Source organism: Tupaia chinensis, unplaced genomic scaffold (genome assembly GCF_000334495.1).
Source record: "Tupaia chinensis unplaced genomic scaffold, TupChi_1.0 Scaffold000303_1, whole genome shotgun sequence".
NCBI lineage: Eukaryota > Metazoa > Chordata > Mammalia > Scandentia > Tupaiidae > Tupaia > Tupaia belangeri.
In genome coordinates this window covers 298,088-324,669 of record NW_006159793.1, presented here as the reverse complement: position 1 = coordinate 324,669, position 26,582 = coordinate 298,088, and the positions used below count along the sequence as shown (strand labels likewise).

Here is a 26,582-nt window from a genome sequence, read left to right as displayed (position 1 = left end):
AAGCCTTACAACGGCTGCCACTGTGACATGCAGTTGTCCCAGAAAGGCTGGAATGTGACATTCCTGAACAGATTCAGGCATGAGAAGAGAGAGCATTTGTAAACAGAGGCAGGAGAAGTTGCTCATTTTCTGTGTGCTTGTTTTTAAAGTCTAGAGGGAGTTGTAGCTACCCGTCCATCACTCTGATCTTATCCTCCACTGGGAAGCATGCATTTCCACATGCCTATGGACTACCTCACCCCAGGGCCTCACACTCTCAGACCAGTTTCAAGAGTGTTGGGTAGGGAATCACTTGCTGACTTAATAACTCAGTCCTCTAAGGAATGAGAGGAGATGAAGTCGGGGGTGCCGTCTGTCGGTGGAAGGAGGAGCTCTGTAGGGTTGGTTTCTGAGTCTTTCGAGTATTTGAACTCTTCCCCTCTTGCCCAGTTGTGCTAACGGTGGCACAGGAAGAAAATTTTATTCTTTCTGGAGCTCTGTTTGGGGTCCAGGGGGCAGAGAAGGAAGTGGACTCACTGGTTCAGGAGTGGCATGAGAGAAATTCTTTACTTCAACAGAATTCAAAGGCAAACAGAGCAAGTCTAAGAGCCCAGAGGCACTGCCTACCTCAGGCAGAAAGCAAGGACCGCAGTCCACACTAAGACTCCTCGCTTTGACCGCTCTCCCAACAACAGGAACATGAGTGTGGAGATGCTGACAACTTTCCTACTTAATACTTAGCTGCTGGAAAATGCTCTGCTCATGGTGATACTGAAAAAGTAGCTGTAGTCATGGAAGAAGTGTCCAAAGGATCCTGAAAGAAAACTCCATCAAGGCAAAGGGCCCTTCAGGGCAAGCTGGAGACCTGGGCTCCATTTGCAGCCTTGCTACTGGCTTCCGCATGAATTTGGCCCTGTCGCTTGGCCTCTCTGGGACTATATTTTATGAAAGAGGGAGTTGAGCAATGATCTCTAAGGGCCCTTCCAATGGGACTGATCGATCATCCCAATTTGTCCAAGACTTTTCCAGTTTTAATATTGAAAATCTTATTTTCAGGAATCCTTGCTTCCCATAGAAAATTCCACTTCCTGATTGTTCTAGTAACTTCTCTCTGGGGTCTCAATCCCTTTCCTTTCTGTACTATAGAAGTCTTTTCTCTGGATAGGAAATCACTGTGATAACTGCTGCTAACAGGTTGTAGGCAGATGTGATACTAACAACATTTAACATCCTCTACGGTAAGGGCACAAACCCTAGAACAGGCTATATCTTCCAGGCTGTTCTGGCTGACCTCTCTCCACCCTTGGGAGTTGGCAACCCCATATCGAAACTGAGCTTTCATCTCCAGGTCTGTGATAATTTCACCTCTTTCTATAGTCATATCAATAACTTCGGCCCCAGTATTCTTAGAAGAATCCCCAGCTTCTTATTCACTTCTTTTCCACAGACCGAATAAGGTCCCCAATGCACTGGACTTCTAGCCTCTGTCCAGTTCTTATGACTTTATGTTTTATTTTTAAAATTTTTAAATTGCCAGAAGGCATGTGTACTTTCCAGAATAAGAGAGAGACAGAGACAGAGGGAGAAAGAGAGGCAGAAAGCAATCCTTGGTGAGGCTTGCTCACATTGAAAGCCATCTCCATTTCTCCATCCTGTTGAATTTTTTTTTTTTTTTTGGGAGAGGTTTTTGCTATAGGGCGCGTGCGCTCGCCAGACAGACAGAGAGAGACATAGAGACAGAAAGTGAGAAATCACCCCCCAGAGGGGATGGTCACGCCGCAATCCCTTCTCCTCCATTCTCCTCTCGGGATCTTGGGCACGCACACACACGCGCCCGGCATGAGTTTTTGAAGCCACCGAGTCCGGGACGCGAACTGCGGTTGACTACATGGGAGTCCAGCGACATAGCCATTACGCTAACTGCTGGTTCCCCATCCTGTTGAATTTTGAGGCAGGCACACACATACATTCAGAGTGATATTCAAGCCTCTGGGGCTGGGATTTGAACCATAGCCATGTGAGACTCAGCTCCCTTAACCACTAGATCATGGGGCTGGCTCTCTTATGGTTTGGGCAATGCTGACTAAATGATTTCTACTCTAAATGGTTGCTAGTTGTTTTTCTTTTCATTCAGAGAGGAGCCCAAAAGTGCTCTATGTTGAGGAAGTTCAAAATTTCAAATAATGGTTCACATATGTGGGTCCCTGGGGCAGGGGAAAGCAAACCTTGTATGACCTCTGGCTCCCATTCCCTTTACACCTGTGGGCCCATTTCTCACGACCTCCCTGCCTTTGTCCTTCCTTCGCTGTGCTCTCTCCTCGTTTGTTTATGTTTCTTCCTGAACACAGTGACTTGCGTCAGGCACTGTGCTAAAGGTTGGTGAAAGAGCAGTTGGATCCAACCCCTACGGTGATCCTGCAGTGTGACGGGCAGACTGGCATACACGCAGCTGCCCTGAGAGGTGACGTGTGTACTGCAACACAACCGAGTGCCATGGCAGCATAAAAGAGAAGGTGGGGTGACATCTGGGCTGGGCCTGGAAGGTAAGAGGAGTTTCAGGAGTGGGAGGTAGCCAGCACAATGAGCACCGGAAATGGCATGCGTAAAGGTATTCCCTCTGTCTCCTTTTGTCACCCACTGTGGGCAGCACCGAGGGAGACAGTGGGTCAGGGATCACTGGCAGCAAGCCAAGGCAGGCAGGAGGCTTCCAAGCCAAGGGAGTGCTGGCACACCCAAGGGCCCATTTCCTATTTCCTCAGAATGCTTACCTCCTCTTGTGTCAGGCCTAGCTCTGGCCCTGTCTCCCGCCAGCCCCTTACCACTCAGTCATCAGTCATTGTGGATCTTTCCTTTCCTGGTCCTTTGTCTTCTGTTTCCTCTTTAGCAAATCTACAGCTATTACTGTGGTTCAAATCCCAGTCATCTACCTCCCACCTGGTTGATTGTAACAACCTCATCATCATTCTTCGGGGATTCCGGTATGTCTCCATTCCTTACCATCCTCTGTGTGCTGCCAAATGAATTTTTCCAACATAGTGTTTTGTTGACCTCATGCACCTGTTCTGAAATCTGTGAGCACATTTCCTTCATCCTCATCATCCACTGTGTACAAACAGATCCACGTTCCTATTTATGACCGGGTTGTCTTTGGTTTCTGCCTCTGTCTGCTTACATAGGACTTCAGTTTCTTCCAAAGTGCACTCCCAGGAGTCCTGGGAACCCCTAGGGCAGTGCTGCTGAAACTGTGCTCTGCATGTCAGTACTGATCTGTATGCTTTACCCATGGTCTGTGGTGACATCAACATATATGTTGAGAATACGTTGAAGTTTCATAGCAGTTTGACATTTCTGTGACCTCTAAAGGGTGTGACTTTTTTTCCCTTATTTTACAAAGTAAATAAACAGTGGCAGCAACAATGAGCACCTGGTCCTTCACAGATCAGTCGAGAATCACTGTGTTAGGGTATCTCTTCCAGTCAGATTTGACCCTTCCATGCAAAGCCGCATTGGTTCCCTGTGAGCCACTGGCAGCTTCTGGAGCTGCTTTTTGGAAATCATTCCTGACTGCTTCCCTTTCTGGAGACAGCTACCCGGAATATTCAGTGAAAAGTAGCTTGCTTTAAAAATATATGTACAGGGACCAGCAGATCGTGCAATGGTTATATCACTGAACTCCCATGTAGTCAAATATGGACCGAGTCCCGAATCCAGTGGCTTAAAACTCAAATCGGGCTTGTATGCATGCATGTTCATGATCCTGTGAGGAGAACGGAGGAGAAGGGATTGTGGCATGGCCACCCCCATGGGGGGGGTGATATATCACTTTCCCTCTTTCTGTCTCTCCGGCAAGTGCATGTGCCCGATAGCAAAAAATATCTCTTATATATATGTGTGTGTGTGTGTGTGTGTGTGTGTGTGTATGTGTGTATTTCTATAATTCAGAAAATCTGCCCTTTGACATTAAATTGGGATTCATATTTAATCATTATTTACTTTCTTTCTCTCATGCACTTTTCCCCCCATTTAGCTCAGTAATTTATCTAAAAAACTTTAAAAATCAATTTTATAGAAAAATAAACTACATGCAATGAAGCACACTTACTTTCACTGTATAGTTTGATGAGTTTTCACCAAGGTATAATATATAAATGTTATAGCATCACTTTACTTAAAATATAGAACAAGATCATTCCCCCAGAATGTCCCCTTGGGCCCACCTCCACCTGCAGCCTGGTAGAGGGTTCAATTATCACCAGAGAGACAGAGAGAAAGGGACAGGGAGAAAAAATCTCCCATGGGGAATGATTGCATAACAATCCCTTCTTTTCCATTTCACTCTCCTTTCATGATTTTGAGCACACATGCACATGTGCCCAATGTGTTTCTCAAACTGCTAGGTCTGGGACTTGAATCTCATGGTTGGCCATGTTGCATCTGGCTTCCTTAACCACCAGGCCATGGACTGACCCCTGATCTTCTTTCCGTTATCATAAATTGTTTGGCTTCTTCCAGAACAGTGGTCTCCAATCTTTTGGCAATCACAGAAGATAATTTTTCCTTGGATGGGGGTAGGGAGGTGAGGTGGGAAGTGGGTATGATGGTTTGGGGACGATTGAAGAACATTATATTTATTGTATAATAATTTATTATTATGTTGTAATACTAAGGACTGGTACCAGTCCATGGCCAGAAGTTTGGAGACCCCTGTTCTAGAATAATCTATAAGTGAGATCATCTAGAATGCACTCTGTGAGGTCTGGCTGCCTTTACTCACCATGTTGTGGAGATTTGTGCACAATGTCATATGCACCAGTTGTTTGATCCTTTAAATTGCAAGCAGCATTCCATTGCATGTACCACAATTTGTTTATTCATTCCCCTGTTGATAGAGAGCTGGGCTCTTTCCAGTTTTTGGCAACTTGAATAAAGTTCTCTCAACATTCATGTATAAATCTTTGTTTAGACAAATGTTTTCATTTCCCCTGGGCAAGTACCTAGTAGTGGAATTCCTGGGTCATATGGTGAAGATTATGTTTAACTTTACAAAAATAAAAAACAACAGTAATCCACAACCCATATCACTTTTGATTGAAATCATATGATTTCTAATCAGACCCCAGTTTCATCTGCTCTAGAGAATGACCATTGTTCACTGCTCCAGAGGCTCATCAAATTGCATTTTACAATTTTCAATTGTTTTCTACCTTAGTGTCATGACACAGATGATATTATGATCTATTGAGAATTATGTTGAGGTAGTCTGTGATTGAAAAAAAAAAACTTTTTTAAAGTACTGGTGTTTGAAAGATTTGTCTTAAAAATTAATGAGTATGGAGAATGGGTTAAAGGATATCTTTATAATATGCATATTCTCATTCATTTATATTCCACTAGGCTTATCTAATCTGCTGCTATGATTTGTAGTAAGGGCTGTACTAGTATTCATCTTTAGCTGAATATAACAAAGACCCATAAGAAGAGTGAATTAAACAAGTAGCAGTTTATTTCTTGGAATGTAAAACTCTCCATGGAGATAGTTTATGACTGGCATGGACTCTAAAGTCATCTGGGACTCAAACTTCTTCTAGTTTTCTATAATTTCCAGGTATGGCCCTTGTCCTTACCACCCAGCAAGATCTGTCTAGATAGCAGGAGAAAGGGGAAAGGAAAAAGGACACACTCCTCCCTTCAGGAACATCCCAAAACTTGACTTTACTATTGGGTTGTTGGAAAAGTCATGATGCATTTTTGCATAGAAAAACAGAAAAATACATCATGACTTTTCCAACAACCTAATACTTTATATTCCATTGGCCAAAACTTAGTCACATGGCTCAGCTTGGCTACAAATAATCCTGGGAAATGTAGTAATATTCTCACCTAAAATTTGGCAGCCATATTACTGAGGAAGAATGGAAGAGTGGATACTGGGAAATAAGAAACCATTTTTGCCATGTTAGCCATTAATAAAGGATTATTAATAGATAGTACCAAAGTATTATATCTTCTTATCCCCTATAGCACTTTAGTGGGTAATAATAAAAGTGTGGGTCTGTCAATAGGAATGTGTTATATTTTGAATCAATGTCTTCTATGTGGCACTGGGAAACAGGTTGAGAACCTGTCTTAACTCTTTACACTGACATTCATGTTCCTCTACAACATGGACAAAGCTACTTGTCCAAACTTCTACTCTCTGCTTCTGTACTTGAGATGTTCTATTTTAGCCACAAGATACCTTAAAACAACTTGGGCTCTCATTTCTTCCTGTCATTTTTCATGTTGCTGTCTTCACTCAGAAACCTTCCTTGGGTAATTAGAACATAGGCTCACTCTCCACTTCAGAGTTCTTGATGACCCTTTGGGATGTGTTGTCTCCAGATAGCTTTTCATATATTCCTCTCCTCTTTGCCATAAAAACTTAGTTCAACTAACAAATGCTCAGAGAAGCCTTCTCAGATCAATTTTATAACAGTGCCTCTTCCATGTGCTCTCCAACTCACTTTCTATCATATTGCCTTGCTTTATTTTCTTCATAGCATTCATTCTATCTGAAGTTATCTCATTCTTTGATTCCAGACAGTGTTGAATTGAATTTCACATGGAGTTCTCAACCTGTAGCTGTGTCTTCCTACTAAAATGCCCCAGAAAAGCCATATCCTTTTCAACTTTCTCACTGCTGCATTCTTAGCTCAATATCTCATGTTAGAGGATTAATTCAATGCTGTTTAGTTAAGAAATGATTACTTAATAAATACCTTTAATTAATCATTAAGAAATCCTCTTTTCTACCTCCATAAACGTAGTCATGCTCTGAGACCAGTCCATAGCCCCAACTTACTCCAGGAAGTGTATTTTGATACATCTTTCCTCATTTGCATCATGCCTGACTTCTCATCTTTCAAGATGAACCTTAAATGTCACTTCTTTGGAAAAGCCAGAGCAAGCAGATGTCTTATTTTATCAGAGAACTATAATCATTCTCTTCAGTGTACTCTTCACAATTTATTTTTCTATGTCTTCTTATGTACACATTTATTTATTTATTTATGTATTGTCTCTTTTTGTCTTCAGGAGAAGTTGAACTATGGAAGTGCAGAGATTGGTCTGCCTTGCTCACTAGAGTATTCCATGGCCTAGCCTGGTGTCTAAACATGGTAGGTGCTCCAGAAACCTGTGGAAAACAAACAAACAAACAAACAAACAAAAAACAATGAAAGCCCAATATGCTCTGTCTGTATCACCTATCTGGATCCTCTCCTATTACCTTCAGCTGTTCTTAAATTTTATAAAATTCAGCATCTAGGCAAGTCTTATTCTATTGTTTTGTAATCTCCTTAAAAATATAAATATGTACCTTTTTTATGCCCCTTAACCCCAGCATACTGGATTCCTTTAGGTCAATTTAACTATATGTTCTAGGAATTTTAATGAGCATTGCAAGAAAACTGGGTTCTGTGATCAAAAATTTTGATAAGGATTAGCTTAAACTTAAATGGTATTATTTTTTTGTTTTAATTGCAGAACTTTACAAAGAGTTTTATATGCTATTGTAGACTAAAAACTTCCAAGAGGAGAGATACAGTATTCAGCCTTGTTCAAACTTTTTGGACATCAAACCCTTTATTCTCTTTACTCAGAGACTCATTGTAGGTGTCCTAAGTATTCCAGGGCACATACTCTCTTGCGCTGTCCCTCTAGTTATTCCTTTATTTCTCTTCTACTTCTTTCTTTCTTCCCTATTTTTTCTTCAATAAGTCTCTCCTCTTTTTAAAACTTACTTGTGAGTAAACTTGACACTGAACCCTGCTCTTTAGGGTGCATGGGGCAGATGGAATAACTCAGTCTCACTTGTGGAGGACCTTTATGGTTGTTTTTTGTTCTCTTATTGCTGTCTGTATTTAGTTTTCTTGGTATAGTACTCCTTTTAGAATTTCTTGAAGAGCTGGTGTAGTTGATAAATTCTTTTAGGCTTTGTTTATCCAAGAACATATTTATCTTTTTTTCCCATATGAAGGAAAATCTTACCAGGTATAGTATTCTTGGTTGAAATTGTTTTTCATTTAACACTTTGAATATATTTCCCCATTCTTTCCTTCCTTACATTGTATTGGATGAGAGGTCAGTTGTTAGCCCGATGGGATGGGCTTTGTAAGTGACTTGATGTTTCTCTCTTGCCAATCTTAGTATCTTGTCTTTGTCTGTGTTTTGGCCAATCTGACTATGATGTGTCATGGAGAGGATCTTCTTGGATTGATTCTATTTTGGGTTCTTTGTATTTCTTGGATCAGAATGTTAGAGTGCTTCTCTAGACTTGAAAAGTTTTCTTCTAGGATTTCATGGAATAGATTATTAATGCCCTTCTTAGTTTCTTCATCTTCTGTGATACCAATTATTTGGATGTTTGTGTGTTTCATGATATCTAGTATTTCTCATATATTAATCTCATTTTTTTTGGTTATTTTCTCAGTATTTTTGATAATTTTTTCTAGGTCAGAGGTTTGTATTCTGCTTCTGAGAGTTGATCTTCTGCATGATCTAACTTGCTTTTAATACTTTCTTTCTTTAATTTAAAGAAAAAATTATTGAAAATCTGAAAAACAATTCCTGAAAGATAGTCTGCTTTTAATACTTTCAGGGAGGCTTGGATTTCTTATATTACAGCCTCCATATCTAACAGTTCTGTTTGATTCTTTTTATGGTGTCCAATTCTTTTTTCATATTATGAAAGGACTTCCTCATCTCTAGGAGCTCAACGTCTCTTTTCTTTAGCATCTCACAGAGTTTTGTTACCATAAATATTCTAAATTCTTTTCCTGGCATTTCAGTAATATTCTCTAATTTTTCCCTACTTGGAGACAAGTTATGATGTTTCCTTGCTGGAGATGTATTACTTGATTCTCTTGCCCTTGAGGCTTTTCTCCGATTTTTAGTCGTTTGGTAATGTATTCACTTTTGGCTAAATTGTTGGAGAAGGAGTATGAGCTCATGTGTTGCCTTTGCTGTGAAATAATTCAGTGCTATTTTCTCCCTTCTACTGTGTCTTCCACTGTGGCAATCACAGGAGGGTGGAGAATCTATATGGAAGGCCTATAACATCAGAATCCAGCACGCTCTATCTCACAGAAAACCACATGCCTCTTGGTCTTATTTTCCAATAATAGGTTTTAGGAAGTAAAGCAATCAATGATGACTTTCCTGCCAAGTATTTTGGAGTATGCTATCTAGATCAGACTGTCCATCTCTGATTTGAAAGACAGAGCTGGCCATGGGTCAGGAAACACGAGAAGAATGTGGAACTTGACCTCGGGCAAAGCAACAGAGGCACAGACCACACTGTGAGCCTTTCTCAGCATTGGCTTCCTGACCTTCTAATAAAAGTGAGCACTTGAGCCCTTAATAAAATGTGAGCAACTGATCTGACAGATGAGAATGGTTTCCTGGCTTACTATTTGCTTGTTGTATTGACTGCCATTGGCAGTAGCAGTAAAAACAAACAACAAAAGAAAACAAAAACCTAAAAATCCCATCCAAATCTACCAGGGAAAATCTCACATGACTTTGGGAAGACTTTTTCTATTTAAGATAATTCTGGAATACTAGAGTCAAGGAGAACTGAGAGATATCACTGTATAGATAGCAAAACTGAGGTCAGATTGAGGAGTTGCATGCCTAAGGCTACCTGATTGAGGCTAGGACTGAGCAGTGACCAGTGTCTGGCTTCCTGATCTTTAAGCTGTTGCCTTTTAATTTCACAAATCCACCTCAGTCAAGGATTTTTTAGTACATTGTACTTAATAAATGTAGTTTTATGATCTCTGAATCTGTCTTGAAAGCTTGTGAGCCAAATGTTTTAGATCTTCTTGAGAGACAGAAATTAAGTGGTTTATTCTGTGTGCCCCTTAATTGATCCTACAGATCTGTGTGAAGGCTCAACTTGGACAATGAGAAAAGGGCACTGTCAAACACCTGTAACCCAAGATGGGATTGGAAGCATTAACATTTCATTATTCCTTTTGGTGCCCAGAGGTCATCTTAAAAGTTATCAGAAAATCTAAGAATGGCTAGAAAGCTAATTGAGAACGCTCCCATTTTATAGGTGTGGAAACTGAGGCTTAGGGGTCAGGCCGTCCTTGGGGTTGACTTATAAGCTAGTTATTGGCAGAGGCAGGTGTAGAACTTGGGCCTTATGTGTCCCTCCCAGAGTGATGCACTTCTACCTACTGCACTATGGAGTCTATTTAAAGCTTCAGGCTTGAAATCAGGCAGCTAGCTCATTCTAAACTTGTTTTGGCCACTATGGGCCCAAACAAAGATGAAATGGAATCCCAGAAGAGGTTAGGAAATTGTGCTCAGAGCCAGTGGCTATGCATTTAAGACCTGTCCTTGGAAAGAACTGGGCTTCATAGACTCAGAGAACTGAAGCCTTATTTATCTGGGACTTGGCTTCAGGCATATGTCCCCAGGCAACATCCCAAGTTGGTTTACACAGGCTCCCTGTTGCTGAAGAGTGAAGTTTGCATTTCCTCAGAATGTTCCTGCAAGTTACCAACAAGTTTCTTCGCTGGGCATACAGTGGACTCACAGTGAGAAGCTGGTAGCTGGCAACTACATCTGTCAGTGCTGCCAACACAGCATCGTGGCACAAAGCTCTGGGTCTTTCTGAGCTTTGTTGCAAGGGGTCTAGCTGAAACTAGTCCTTCCTAGTCCAGAAAGACAGGAAGGAAGCTGGGAGGGCTTTTAGAGAACTAGCCTGATGCTCTTCCTTTACAGACAGAGACCAAGAAAGGGGAGCAACTTTGCTATCACCAATCTAATCACTAATTCTAAAGTCAATAACAGAACTGGGTGCCATAAAGTCCTCTGGACTCTTAATTCTCTGCTGAAAAAAAAAAAAAAAAGGATAAACCTGCTATGTGATAGGTTCTGTGTTATGTGCTTCACCATTCATTCACTCATATTTGTTAAGTCCCTAGCATACACCAGGCACTCTGCAGGCTCTATGCCTACAATAAACAGTACAAATGTGCATAGAGCACACACAGGTATACAATCCATGATGGGGAACTATAGGGTGAACATAGGAGAGACATTTAATCTAGATGGGGGAAGGGTGCTATGGTATAAATGTGTCCTGCCCCAATTTTTCTTCTAATTGCCAGAAGGCACATGTGCTCAGAGAGAATACAGAGAGAAATAATGAGAGAGAGAGAGTGAGAAAGAGCACTCACATGAGAGGCATAGTCATTCTGCAGTTCCTTTTCCTCCCTTTCTCCTCCCATCAGGATCTTGCAGATATGTCCATTGTGTTTTTCAAACTTTTAGGGACGGATTCAAATCATAGTTTACTATATGGGATCCAGCTTTCTTAATTACTAGGCCATAGGGCCAGTCCAGTCTCTCCAAATTTAAATGTTAAAATTTGGTTGCTATTGTGACAGTATTAATAGGGTAGAAACATAATACAACTATGGTATTAGGGTGGAGCCCTTGGTGGAGGGGCGGGTATTCGGACTGAATAAGGTCATCTGGGTAGGTTCCTGTGATCAAATACTGGTGGCTTAACAAGAAGAGAGACCAGGATACACACATTCTTGACTTCTTACTATTACGCCCTGTGCCTCCTTTGGACTCTACAGAGAGTTCTCACCAGAGAGAAGACCCCCACCGTATGTGACCCCTCAACCTTAGACCTCCAGAATTGTCATCTGAATCAACATTGGTTATTTACAAATTTCCCGATGTATTTACAGTAACAGAAAAATGGACCAAAATGTAGGGGGGCAGGGCATTTACTAAAAACTCTGCCTGAACTACAACACTGAAGCTAGGACCAAATGTTAAATAAGGACTATGTGAACCAAGTGTGGGTGGATAGGTAAGAGCATCTGGATGGAAAGCTTTCATACACAGGCTCTGGAGACAGGAACTTGGTACTGTGAGGAACTGGAGGACATTTAGTGTGCCTGGAATGTGGAGTGTACGGATGGGAGATCAGGCTGGAGAGATAGCTAGGACCAGACTACAAACAGCCATGTGAACAGTACAAGAGGTAAAGATACTTGAGGACAAAAACCCTGAAAAGGTGTCAGTAGGTGGTGCTTATTTTTTTCTTTTTCTATTCACGATAGAGCTTGTGCATGTACATGAGAAACAGAGAGAGAGAAAGAGAGGAACATCCACAGGGCTCTGTCACACCATGAACCTTATCTCCATCCTCTAGTATACTGGATTCCTGAGCACACACGCATATGCCTCCCTATGTTTTCAGTCTGATTAAGCTGAGGACTCAAACTGTGGTTGGCATGTGGTTTCCAGTTCTGCATTTTGGCGTGATAACAACTGTGCCATAGAGGTTCTTTAGAAGAAGCTGTTCAGGTGGTCTGTCTCATAAACCAGTGGGCCATCTAGCTCCAACAAGACTCCAGGTAGTCCACTGAGAAAGTTGTAAAGTGAATTTGGATGTTAAATACGAAGGACCTAGAAGAACTTACGAAAGGGAAGCTGATGTCAAGCTAGATAGGTGGAATCAAACTTTTGCGTCCCTTGTCTCCTTTGCTGGTTTCTGATTCATGTCCTTAAAATCCTGTTTGTTTTTTTTTTCTTTCAGATATTAATCTCAGAACCATTGTTCAAGTCAATTTTGGAGGCTCCAATTCAATATTTGGAGGAAAAGTCAGTGGTTACAACACCTTGAAATTTGGACCAATTTTTATCTCCCTTATGCTTACTCTCCACCAACCTGAAGTGGATACCCCTGCCAAGCATAGATACTGAGGGAATATAGTCACAGATCACTGATGGATCTTTCAATTCTACAATACACTATGGATTTATTTTATAAATTCTAATTCTGTGGTGAACTTCTCCAATGTGTCATCTACTTTCTTGAAGGTATGACTCACAGTAATTTGAAAGTTTTGAAAATTTATGTCTGTTCATTTCAATATCTGGAATACCTCAGGATTGATTTCTAGTGTCTGTTTTTCCTTTTGGTCCTGTTTCTTGGTATGTAAGATATATTCGGTTTATAAAAAGTGGCAGATTTGTTTTCTTTTCTGACAGGTGGTTAGATTAATTCAATCCAAATAGGACTCAGCTAGTCAGGGCTAGTCTGCAACCCTTATTAGATTTGCTCTGCCTCAGGCTCATCTTTATGCCAATTTTTTAAAAAAAAAAAAAAAAAGGATAAACCTGCTATGTGATAGGTTCTGTGTTATGTGCTTCACCATTCATTCACTCATATTTGTTAAGTCCCTAGCATACACCAGGCACTCTGCAGGCTCTATGCCTACAATAAACAGTACAAATGTGCATAGAGCACACACAGGTATACAATCCATGATGGGGAACTATAGGGTGAACATAGGAGAGACATTTAATCTAGATGGGGGAAGGGTGCTATGGTATAAATGTGTCCTGCCCCAATTTTTCTTCTAATTGCCAGAAGGCACATGTGCTCAGAGAGAATACAGAGAGAAATAATGAGAGAGAGAGAGTGAGAAAGAGCACTCACATGAGAGGCATAGTCATTCTGCAGTTCCTTTTCCTCCCTTTCTCCTCCCATCAGGACCTTGCAGATATGTCCATTGTGTTTTTCAAACTTTTAGGGACGGATTCAAATCATAGTTTACTATATGGGATCCAGCTTTCTTAATTACTAGGCCATAGGGCCAGTCCAGTCTCTCCAAATTTAAATGTTAAAATTTGGTTGCTATTGTGACAGTATTAATAGGGTAGAAACATAATACAACTATGGTATTAGGGTGGAGCCCTTGGTGGAGGGGGGGGGGTATTCGGACTGAATAAGATCATCTGGGTAGGTTCCTGTGATCAAATACTGGTGGCTTAACAAGAAGAGAGACCAGGATACACACATTCTTGACTTCTTACTATTACGCCCTGTGCCTCCTTTGGACTCTACAGAGAGTTCTCACCAGAGAGAAGACCCCCACCGTATGTGACCCCTCAACCTTAGACCTCCAGAATTGTCATCTGAATCAACATTGGTTATTTACAAATTTCCCGATGTATTTACAGTAACAGAAAAATGGACCAAAATGTAGGGGGGCAGGGCATTTACTAAAAACTCTGCCTGAACTACAACACTGAAGCTAGGACCAAATGTTAAATAAGGACTATGTGAACCAAGTGTGGGTGGATAGGTAAGAGCATCTGGATGGAAAGCTTTCATACACAGGCTCTGGAGACAGGAACTTGGTACTGTGAGGAACTGGAGGACATTTAGTGTGCCTGGAATGTGGAGTGTACGGATGGGAGATCAGGCTGGAGAGATAGCTAGGACCAGACTACAAACAGTCATGTGAACAGTACAAGAGGTAAAGATACTTGAGGACAAAAACCCTGAAAAGGTGTCAGTAGGTGGTGCTTATTTTTTTCTTTTTCTATTCACGACAGAGATTGTGCATGTACATGAGAAACAGAGAGAGAGAAAGAGAGGAACATCCACAGGGCTCTGTCACACCATGAACCCTTTCTCCATCCTCTAGTATACTGGGTTCCTGAGCACACACACATATGCCTCCCTATGTTTTCAGTCTGATTAGGCTGAGGACTCAAACTGTGGTTGGCATGTGGTTTCCAGTTCTGCATTTTGGCGTGATAACAACTGTGCCATAGAGGTTCTTTAGAAGAAGCTGTTCAGGTGGTCTGTCTCATAAACCAGTGGGCCATCTAGCTCCAACAAGACTCCAGGTAGTCCACTGAGAAAGTTGTAAAGTGAATTTGTGGTGCTTATTTTTTTCTTTTTCTATTCACGACAGAGATTGTGCATGTACATGAGAAACAGAGAGAGAGAAAGAGAGGAACATCCACAGGGCTCTGTCACACCATGAACCCTTTCTCCATCCTCTAGTATACTGGGTTCCTGAGCACACACACATATGCCTCCCTATGTTTTCAGTCTGATTAGGCTGAGGACTCAAACTGTGGTTGGCATGTGGTTTCCAGTTCTGCATTTTGGCGTGATAACAACTGTGCCATAGAGGTTCTTTAGAAGAAGCTGTTCAGGTGGTCTGTCTCATAAACCAGTGGGCCATCTAGCTCCAACAAGACTCCAGGTAGTCCACTGAGAAAGTTGTAAAGTGAATTTGGATGTCAAATACAAAGGACCTAGAAGAACTTACGAAAGGGAAGCTGATGTCAAGCTAGATAGGTGGAATCAAACTTTTGCGTCCCTTGTCTCCTTTGCTGGTTTCTGATTCATGTCCTTAAAATCCTGTTTGTTTTTTTTTTCTTTCAGATATTAATCTCAGAACCATTGTTCAAGTCAATTTTGGAGGCTCCAATTCAATATTTGGAGGAAAAGTCAGTGGTTACAACACCTTGAAATTTGGACCAATTTTTATCTCCCTTATGCTTACTCTCCACCAACCTGAAGTGGATACCCCTGCCAAGCATAGATACTGAGGGAATATAGTCACAGATCACTGATGGATCTTTCAATTCTACAATACACTATGGATTTATTTTATAAATTCTAATTCTGTGGTGAACTTCTCCAATGTGTCATCTACTTTCTTGAAGGTATGACTCACAGTAATTTGAAAGTTTTGAAAATTTATGTCTGTTCATTTCAATATCTGGAATACCTCAGGATTGATTTCTAGTGTCTATTTTTCCTTTTGGTCCTGTTTCTTGGTATATAAGATATATTTGGTTTATAAAAAGTGGCAGATTTGTTTTCTTTTCTGACAGGTGGTTAGATTAATTCAATCCAAATAGGACTCAGCTAGTCAGGGCTAGTCTGCAACCCTTATTAGATTTGCTCTGCCTCAGGCTCATCTTTATGCCAAGGAAAGGGCCCCCAGGGGTTCTCAGTGAGAGCTTGGGGTGTTTCTTAGCACCATGTCTGCCTTGGCTGCTTCTGGATTCTAATTTTTGTTTCCCTAGCATGGTGAGACTGCTAAAACTTATCTGAGTTCTTCAAACACCTTCTGCTCAGCTTTTTAGCCTCTTGCTCTGACAGTTTAAAAGTCAGCAAATGTCCCAAGGGGAAAATGGAAAATGCCCCAAAGGAGAAATCTCCTCTTTAGGATCTTTTTCTTTAAGTTCTAGTTGCTCTTTGCTGGCTTCAAAGAGACTGCCCCCACTTCCCGCTTTATTCATGGTAAAGTATGTGTGCATGCCTGTGAGAATGAGGGAGAGAAAAAAAGAAATGGCTAAAAGAAAAATAACCCAGCCAGTTTAATAGAGTTTTAATGGAGCAAATCTTAACATGATTTAAATTGGGCAATTATCCTCGGACTTTTGGACAACTCCAGTCAGCCTCATGGTCAACTTGGCATTTAAGTTGGCAGAACAGAAAAATGTCATACAAAAAGCGTAAGTGAGGGACTGAAGTAGAGAAATTATTGGTTGCATCTTGAAGTTTGTATTAGCATGGTTTAAAAGGTGGGATGCCTGCGATTGACTGAAGTCTACCTGCTGTGATTGGCTGTAACTTAGTAACTAGCTCAGAAAAACAGCCTAACATGTACAATTTCTTCTTATCTATGGGAATCAAAGTGTGGGAGCAGGGGCTGTTTTAGGCTGAAATAATTTAATTTGACAGAGCCCTCTCCACAGGTTCTCGTCATTGCTGCCATTCCCTTCCTCCAGTCTCCCAGATCATCAGACCTTGTTCACTCATACAAGTGCCTGGTATATTTCAGTCCAGCCAGGTTGGGGTTTTGAACCATGGTTGCCATTTCTCTTGAGCAACACAGTACTGCTTGCCACAGCGCAAACTCTAATTTTTTTTTTAAATTTTGTATTTTGCCCAGGTATCTGGTTGTTCTGGTGTACTCCATCCTAGACAGAGCAGAATATTGACCACTGAATCTTGAAACACCAGGGACAACTGCTCTAACTGGAATGTTACCAAGGTTCTCAGGAGGTGTTCAGAGGGGCTTAACCACTGGGAGTTGCCAACTGCTGGTTTCTGATCCCAAGGTCCTTAAAACTTTGTTGTATCACCCTACCCAACTCCTTGCCCCTTCATCAGTTTAAGAATTCTTTTACTTGTCCCTGAGATGTGGGTCCCCAGTGTTGGGGCAGGCAGGGAGGAGGGAGCAGGTAGGAAATTGTTAGCTACTACCCAGAGTCCCTGGGAAGTCATTCTGGGGTCCTTGATTCAAATAATTTTGCTTAATTAAACTCCACTAAATTAAAAGAAATTAATTAAAAGAAAAGACAATTATTAGCTCATTTTTAACAGTGATGTATTGTGCCCCATGCTGAGTGTTTAGAAACATTTAGGGTTTTTGTTTTTGCTCTTTTGGGAATACAGTGACTAGAAGGGAATTCCTAGGACCAGAGATGCTTAGAAGAGCCCTGAATAATTTAACTTTCTTTTCTTTTTTTCCCATAATGTCATTTTCCCACTAAAAAAATTCTGAGTCCTCACATTCAAGATTCTACCCACTCTGGTCTTCTGAAGGACTATTTTGTTCCCCTAAATCATTCTATTCCTCTCTTGTATCCCCATTTTCTCCTTCTCCATTAGATCAATCCCAGAAATTCAAAAAACAAGCACAAGAATCTCCAAATAAAAACAATACCATAGAGAAACGAGAAATTCCTTGATTTTATATCCTCTAGCTCACCATCTACTCTTTCTTCCTTTCCATAGAAAACCTTGAAAGGGTCATCATAGTCTTTCTTCACATTTTCATCTCACATTTATTCTTCCATCCACTGCATCAGGCTTTTTCCCATTCATCCACTGAGCATGTTGTTGTCATATGGCTAAATCCAAATCCTTCTCTCTCTCTTTTTTTTTTTGTATTACTTGACCCCTTACTGGTATTTATCATGGATCATTATTTCCATCATCTGGAAACATTTCCTCCTCCTGGCCGCTATGAAATTATGCTTTCTTGGTTTTATTCCACTTCTCTGGTCATTCCTTCTCAGAGTGCTCTACTGGCTTCTTCTTCATTCTTTCTCTTGGTATTAGAATGTTCCAGGTCCCTGTTAGGCCCCTCGGTCTCTCCTCTTCTTATCCAGGTGACCCCATCTGTGTATTTTTTGGTATCATGATCATCAACTTTATCATCTTTGGTGAGAGCTTTTTCCTCTGATGATCTATGTTCATTTTAGGTTTTGTTGCCACGGATCAACCTGGGCCTCCTCTCAGCAGCAGACTGGATGCTTCTAATTCTACTCCTAGCAGCAAAATGGAATATCCTGGTCTGTCTCACCCTGTGTACCAGAAATAAGTCAACCCAAACTCAAATGCTAAGAATCTCAGCAGCAGACTGGATGCTTCTAATTCTATTCCTAGCAGCAAAATGGAATATCCTGGCCTGTCTCACCCTGTGTACCAGAAATAAGTCATCCCAAACTCAAATGCTAAGAGAACAGTTTCTCCATCCCAAACCAGGCCACCTTCCCTAAAGAGAAAAGAGAAGAAAGAGAAAAGACTTTGTATCAGCTAGGATCTGTAAGTGTAAGTATATTGTGAACCTGACATTCCTAAAGCATCTGAGTCAGGTTCTGAACCAGTGGGGTCCTCCATAGATGTCAGTAAACAGATACCAACTTGAGTTTTCATTTGAAATCCCATCACAGGGTGACTTTGGTAAAATCATCATTTCATCATCACAGGAACTCCAGATTCACTGACCTCATCTGGCCCTGCTCTAAGAATTTTCTGGGTGGGATGGAGTGGTGTGCATTTGCCAACAGGCCATTGGGAGATGGGAAAGACATGCAAGAAAGAGATCTTAAGGTGGGAGAGCGAGCCTTATATGGTGTGCTTCCAAGGGACCAGGATCCATAGGGAAATCTTAGGGCACATAGAAAGTGTACTAGGTTAAGGAAAGCACTGCCTCAGGACCTGTTCCCAGGCTGTACAGAAGCAGGTAGTTAGAGCCATTATTAGCCACTCAGTGCCATTTCACTGCTTGCCTTGGAAAATCTGTCACCCTTTCCTGCCTTCTTTCATTTGCCAACTTCGAGTAAACAGTAGGGTGAGGTCGTGCCATCAGAAGACAAGACACACTGGTTTGTTGCACTTTTCATTTGAAACTTACTTTAAACACTGATGTACTTACTGTCTAATGGCTTTGGGCATCTTGCCATGATGGGGGTGGTGATAGCGGCAGTAATGGTAAGAAATTATGGTGTTTATAAAAGTGATTTCTCATTGGTATGGTAAGGCATGAGACATCCTTCAGAAATGCATTACTCCATATGCATTATGTTTCATTTGTGTCTGACTGGGAGGGCCATTACAAAGTTTAGACTAGACGTTAAAACAACACGCCAGTTGTCTCTAAGTAGAGACGATACTGTTGTATAGTCCTTGTAATAAATGACAAAATCTATGCTTGACTTTAGAACTACTCACTTTAATTTCATGCTACTTATTATCCAAGGAGCTCATCCAAGGGATAAGACTGAATCCTTGCTTCCCTATTAACTCTGGGACTTTAGGCAAAGTTTTTCATTTTAACTGCCTTATTAAAACAGAGATAAGGGGCCAGCAAGTGGTGTGGTAGTTAAGGTGTTGGAGTCCCCCACAAGGTCGACTACAGTTCAAGTCCTGGACCCATTGGCTTAAAACTCACGCTGAGTGCATGTGTGTGCGTGCCCAAAATCCTGAGAGGAAAATGGAGGAGAAAGGATTGTGATGCGAGCATTCCCTCGGGGGGGTGATTTTCATTTTCTGTCTCTCTGTTTCGCTCTGTCCACTGAGCACACACACTCTACAGCAAAAATTTCTCAAAACAACAATAACAACAGCACAGAGATAATAGTACCTACATCATGATTACTTGAATGTTGCATAAGGTAATACATGGAAATGTTTAGCACAGCACCTCGTACAAAGCAAGTACTCAGCCATGCTAACTATTTCTACGACCACTGGTGATTGAGAAACAGGGATAGAAGAAATAGGAGTGATATGAGAATTAAGCTCAGGCATATAACCAACCAGAGAAATGCCACCAAACTATGAAATAAGCTTCCTGAATAGGGATGGTAGACCACATTGGCCTCAAAAGTGATTTCTCATTGGTATGGTAAGGCATGAGACATCCTTCAGAAATGCATTACTCCATATGCATTATGTTTCATTTGTGTCTGACTGGGAGGGCCATTACAAAGTTTAGACTAGACGTTAAAACAACACGCCAGTTGTCTCTAAGTAGAGACGATACTGTTGTATAGTCCTTGTAATAAATGACAAAATCTATGCTTGACTTTAGAACTACTCACTTTAATTTCATGCTACTTATTATCCAAGGAGCTCATCCAAGGGATAAGACTGAATCCTTGCTTCCCTATTAACTCTGGGACTTTAGGCAAATTTTTTCATTTTAACTGCCTTATTAAAACAGAGATAAGGGGCCAGCAAGTGGTGTGGTAGTTAAGGTGTTGGAGTCCCCCACAAGGTCGACTACAGTTCAAGTCCTGGACCCATTGGCTTAAAACTCACGCTGAGTGCATGTGTGTGCGTGCCCAAAATCCTGAGAGGAAAATGGAGGAGAAAGGATTGTGATGTGAGCATTCCCTCGGGGGGGTGATTTTCATTTTCTGTCTCTCTGTTTCGCTCTGTCCACTGAGCACACACACTCTATAGCAAAAATTTCTCAAAACAACAATAACAACAGCACAGAGATAATAGTACCTACATCATGATTACTTGAATGTTGCATAAGGTAATACATGGAAATGTTTAGCACAGCACCTCGTACAAAGCAAGTACTCAGCCATGCTAACTATTTCTACGACCACTGGTGATTGAGAAACAGGGATAGAAGAAATAGGAGTGATATGAGAATTAAGCTCAGGCATATAACCAACCAGAGAAATGCCACCAAACTATGAAATAAGCTTCCTGAATAGGGATGGTAGACCACATTGGCCTCATTACTCAAGTGCTGGAATATGGAGCCCTATGTGTTCCCTAACACTGTGTCTCCAAACTTTTTTTATCATGCATTCTATCAGTGAGACCATTTTAAACACTTGCCCAAAGTATGTCTACTTATTTATAAATTGCATAGATGCATTAGCATGCTATTAAGTATATTATAAATTATATAAAATATAGATTTTCAGAGGCTGAGATAAAAATAAATATCAAGAGGAGCTCTAATATTTCCTCCTGCTTTGGAGACTTCTTTTCTGAACTATGGGTGGACAGGGCCTTGAGAGAGACAAGTCTATTAGATACCTTGTTGCAAGGATCGAATGAAATAACATCCTTCATAATGCATATGTAAACCTATAGGTATGCTTAACATTATCATTGGTTAAATCAAGTATACACACAAATGATTATGATATGAAAGTATCCTTGAAAGTCTCAGTTCAATGATAACACATGTACATTACATTTTAAAGGATCTGTTTATAAAACCTTATTGACAGCATATGACATACAACAGTCATTGCAAGAATAGACAGGACACAATCCCAGTCATGGAGCATTTGGACTTTTAACAGAGAAGACATCCACATGTGAATTGATACACTACTATGTAACATGAACAGTGAAAGAAAGTACAAACTCAGAACAAGAGGATGGAGTGGGGGTTCTCAGGTAAGGCTTCTCAGAAGTGCTGCCTGTGTATGGTTTTAAAAGGTAAGTATTCAACAGATAGACAAAGCAGGGAGGATATTTGGGCTAAAGGCACAGACAAGGGACTAAAGTGATGGTGTAAAGTTGGAAAGAAGGAATTCTGAAAGTGAGTAAAATGATTGATTTTGTGGTCTAGAATCTCCAAATCTTACAATTCCAGAAATAGGAGGAACTAAATTTACCTACAAATGGAAAACAGTCTCTACATTCAGCACTCTCCATGCTGTCTAGAATGTCTGCTATTGCTGATGGGGCTGGATTGTGACAGGGCAAGGAGGTCAGAGATGATACCGGACAAGGTGACCAAGTTCCAGTTCAAGGGACTTTGTGCTTTGAGACAAAGTGTGGACTGAAATCTAAGATGGAGGATCCACTAAAGGCTATAGGAGAGGAGTGGCATGTTTGAATAGATCCTTCCCTGCTGTGCCCTGGAAAGAGCATTGCAGAGCATACAGTTTGAAGGCAATGGAGTCCTGGAAACAGGGGAAGTGAGCTTGAACTGGCCCTGAAGGACACATAGTGGTGCTGAAGATGTGAGGAATTGGGAAATTACCCTTCTTGGAATATGCATAGCACTCTGCTTCCTTCAGTCTATCAGTTCTACATTCATTTGTTTTGTTTTATTTTGAATATAGGGCATGTGCACTTGTCAGAGAGAGACAGAGACAGAGAAAGAAGGAAAGTGAGGAAGCACTCCCTAGGGTGTATGGTGATATTGCAATTCCCTCTCCCCCATTCTTCTCTCAGGATTTAGGGGACACATGCCACCCAGTGTTTATCGATCCATTGATTTGGACTGGAATAGTGCAGTCAGCCATTCAAGATCCAGCTACCTTAACCTGGCCCCTGAAGCTCATTCTTGAGAGGCAGTGACTATTGATTGCAGGACTTTTAAGTCCAAGGTCTGAAGAATCTAATATTTGTATCTTTCCCCCCCTAGCAAGACTTTCCTATCTTCACTGAAACAATTCCCAATGGCAATCTCTAATCCTGTCAGATCACCAAGGCTGAAGGGACACCCTGCAGCTCCTACAGTTCCTGACAGTACGGCAAAGGACTACCTTTTAGGGAAGGTTCAGGTAGCTCCATTAGGTTTGTCTTGCTTTGCCCTAAGAAGGCTCAACATTGGTCTCCCCAATACCAAGAACTGTCATCTCCTAATAAGTGAAGACCACCTATTTCTAGGTTAATTTAATCTCTCCCCTTTTAGTGATTCCAAGATTTGGAGATGCTAGACATAAATCATAAATCAATTTCTTCTCCTTTCAGATCTGTAGACTCTTTTCCAATTGCATCTCATTGCTTTATGACTCTTTATACCCATACTTTTATTTATCATCATTATTATTTAAATAGCCAGAAGGCATGTGAACTTGTGAGAGAGAGAAAGAGACAGCAAGTGAGAGAGAGGGAGAAAGATAAAGCACCTACCACCCCAGCAGGGTCATGCTACAATCCTTTCTCCTTCACCTCTCTGTCCTTTGGAAACTTTAGGCTGGTATACCCACTTGCCTGGTGTGTTTTTCAAGCTGCTGAGGCCAGACTTTGAACCATGGTTGGCCATATCGGATCCAGCTCTCTTAACCATTAGGCTAGAGGCTCAATCTTATACTTTTTGTTTTTGAACTTTCAGTGGAAAGTTTAAAATGTACAGAAAAATGTACAAATTGTAAGTGAAATTTTACAAAGTGATCACATTTGTATAACTGGAACTCAAGAAATAGAAAGCTGGGGCCAATAAGTACTATGGTGGTTAAGGTCCTGGACTCCTACATGGCCAACCACAGTTCCTGGACCTGGAGGCTTGCTTTCTCACTTTTTTTCTCTCTCCCTCTTTCTCTCTGGTCAAATTAAATAATAATAAATAATAATAATAATAATATAATTCAAATAAAAAGAAATGGAAATCTACCAGCACCCAGAATCCTCCATTGCTCCTTCTAGTAACTACCCTACAAAGACTAAATCAGTATCCTAATGTAGCACCATATATTTATCTTCCTCCCTAGTATTGAGCTTTGTAGTTATTAATTTTGGTTGTCATGTAGTATTTCATTGAGAAAATACATCGCATTTTTTTTTTCTATAGTTAAAAGAGAACTAGGAGGCCAGACAGTGACTCAGCAGTAAAACATGTCACTCTGTGAGACAATTCCACATGGGAAGGTTCCCAGTTCAGATCTGGAGGCCTCTCACACACATGCCCGTGATCCAGGGCTAGTTAAAGGCCAGAAGTAGATTGACACATTGGGACCTCATTGAGGGTACTGTCTCTCTCTCTCTGTCTTCTCTCACTCATAGAATAAATTAAATAAACCTCAGAAAATGTGATTGAGAGTTTTGGGTAGTTTTCAATTTGAAGCTACTAAAATTGCAGCTGCTATGAATGTTCATGTACCCGTCTTATGGTGCTTGTATGTATGCATATCTGTTAGTTATATGTCTAGGATCACAGGGTATGCGTACGTTCAACTGAGTAATAAACTGATACTGCCAATCAGTTTTCCGAAGTGATTGTGTAGATTTACATTCTTGTTTTCTGTATCTGAGAGCTCCACATTCTTGTCAATACTTGAAATTTTCTATTCTTTTTCATTGTAGTCATTCTGGTGCATGTGTGATGATAGCACATTATGATTTATTTTTAATTTTTTGATAGCTAATAGAATAGGGGACAAATAATACTTTTCTGATTGGCCTAGGCTTTTCATGTTCATTTTCTCCTTTGTTGCCCTTCAGTTTATTCTGATAGATGCTCAAACCTAATGTCTTCACTAATAATTTTTTTTTAAAGTCACCAGTATCCCAACCAGTTATTTTTCTTTAGAGAGATTTTTGCTGTAGGGTGCATGTGTTCACTGGTGAGACAGAAAAAGACAGAGAGAGACAGAAAGTGAGCAATCGCCCCCCCCCAGGGGGGAATGGTCACACCACAGTCCTTTCTCCTCTATTCTCCTTTCAGGATTTTGAGCACACATGCACACATACCCAGCATGAGTTTTAAGCCACCAGGTCTGGAACTTGAACCGTGGTTGACTATGTGGGAGTCTAGTCATTATGCCATCAGCTGGTCCTCCAAACAGCTTTAACTTGTTTTCTCTACCATTACTAATATATCAGTTTGGACTCCTTCAAATGCAAGTATCGATAAAGCCAAACTAAACTTGTTTATGTGGAAATAAAATGAAAGAAAGAAAAAGAAAAAGACTTCCAGCTCATGTAACTAAAAGGTCTTATGTACTGGAGTATAACTTAATTCAGAGCTCCAAAAGTGTACTGACTTTCTGGTTTTTCTCCTCCACCCACTGTGTTGGCTCTTTATTCAGATGTAAGTTGGCTGCAATAATTCAGTTTTACATAGTTATAATCTCAAGTTCCAAAGTAAAGACAATGACTCCTTCTCCAAACTCAAATAAAAAGCCCTAAAACTGAATCTTGTTGCAACTGAACTGCTTGTTTGAGTCATATGCCAATCCTGGAAACACCTGGGAGATTGGCTTAGGTCTAGGTTATAGGTCTGGTCTGAAAGAGGAAGTTGAATGGATCAGCTCCGTTCAAACCAAATGGGTTAAGAGTAAAGACAGGTTGGTTTCTCAGAAGTAAATTGGGGTAAAATTATTTGGAGGGTGAAAAGATGCTAGAAAACATGTTCAGCAACTGACTAATAGACTTGATGCAATTTCAAGGCCAAAATCTGGAATTAATCTTGAGTTTTTTTTTTTTTTCTCCTTCAACCTCTACATCCATCAATTATGATTGCACATCAACTCTACATCCTAAGTGGTTCTCCAATCTGTCCACTTTATTACACTTTATCACTATTGTCCAAATGACCATTAACTCATCCTGTGACTCCTAAAATAGTTTTCTTCCTTCTTTTTTCTAAACTCTAGGGATAAAGGCAAGTATACATAATACTTGAATGCTTAACACTGGGCAAAGCGCTTTACTTTCATTATCTCTTTCAGTTCTCAGAGGGTCTCCATAAATAACTGTGATTTTTACCCCATTAGATGGACAAAAAGTATAACTCAAAGCCAGTTTCTTAATATTCAAAATTCTTCAACGGCTCATTTCCCTATATTTCTGACATCTATTTCTGTGTAATGAGCCACTCTAAACTTTATTGTCTTGAGAACAATAGCTGTTATTTATTTACATTACTAATCAACATTTTAAGCAGGGCCCAGCTGAGAAAGCCCATCTCTGTTCCTTGTAGCATCAGCTGAAGTGAATTGACTAGGGGATGAAAAACTCGCTTCCAAGATAACCACTCATATGATTGACGAGTTAGTTCTGGCTATTGTCTGCAAGCCCAGCTGGAGCTGAGAGTCAGAAACTCATTCCTGTCCATAAAACCTTTCCATGAGGCCCTCTGCAGAGGCTATCTGGGTGTTCTCACAATGTGATGACTGGGTTTCAAAAGAGTCTCTAGAGGAAGTAGAGGCTGTCGTCAGACCTCAAAAACTGTGAACTAAATTAACTTCTTTTCTTTATATTAGATCATTGAGAAAGTCATGAAGTATTTTTCTGTTTTTCTGTGTAAAATGTGTCACAACTTTCCTGAAAACCCAATATGTTACTCAGTTTGTGGTATTCAGTTGTTATTGACAAAAACAAAATAGACTAAAACAGATTTTTAGGAATGATTGGCTCTTTTGAATACACAGATGATTCTGCATTTTATCCCAATGGCAATGACAAGTTATTGAAAAGGGACAGGATTTCAATATAGAATATAGAAGATATTAGAAAGAAGAAACACTAGAAATGAAGAGATTTATTCAGTCATCAATTCATCCATCTATTCATTGTTAATCATGTAACAATTACTGAGTCTCATGTGCCAGGCACTAGTTAGGATGGAGAAGAAGACAGATGATTAAGTAGGACCTACAGTATGATAAGTACTAGGCTATAGATGTACATCATTGAGGTATCTAACTCAAATTTTTGGAGGGACCAAAAAATGCTTCCAGAAGGAAGTGAAATTTAAGTTGAGACCTGA

General features: G+C 40.6%; 3 long non-coding RNA genes across 7 annotated transcripts in view; all 3 read left to right on the top strand.

Annotated features, from left to right (window-relative positions):
* The first annotated feature begins 2,397 nt into the window (after positions 1–2,397).
* LOC114008196 (uncharacterized) lies at positions 2,398–12,871 on the top strand. The gene is made up of 3 exons (XR_003549757.1): positions 2,398–2,522; positions 7,054–7,136; positions 12,590–12,871. It is a non-coding gene; the product is annotated as an uncharacterized LOC114008196 (long non-coding RNA).
* Positions 12,872–15,246: 2,375 nt separating this feature from the next.
* Positions 15,247–18,220, top strand: LOC102480980 (uncharacterized). The gene is made up of 3 exons (XR_334882.2): positions 15,247–15,525; positions 16,764–16,932; positions 18,082–18,220. It is a non-coding gene; the product is annotated as an uncharacterized LOC102480980 (long non-coding RNA).
* Positions 18,221–18,233: 13 nt separating this feature from the next.
* The window catches only part of LOC102481253 (uncharacterized), a 35,695-nt gene continuing 27,346 nt past the window's right edge, over positions 18,234–26,582 (top strand). For 4 of the 5 annotated variants that reach the window (XR_003549755.1, XR_003549756.1, XR_003549752.1 and 1 more), the window contains exon 1: positions 18,234–18,430. This is a non-coding gene — a long non-coding RNA (uncharacterized LOC102481253). The remainder of the gene's footprint in view (positions 18,431–26,582) is intronic. The other variant, XR_003549754.1, reaches the window with a different exon arrangement.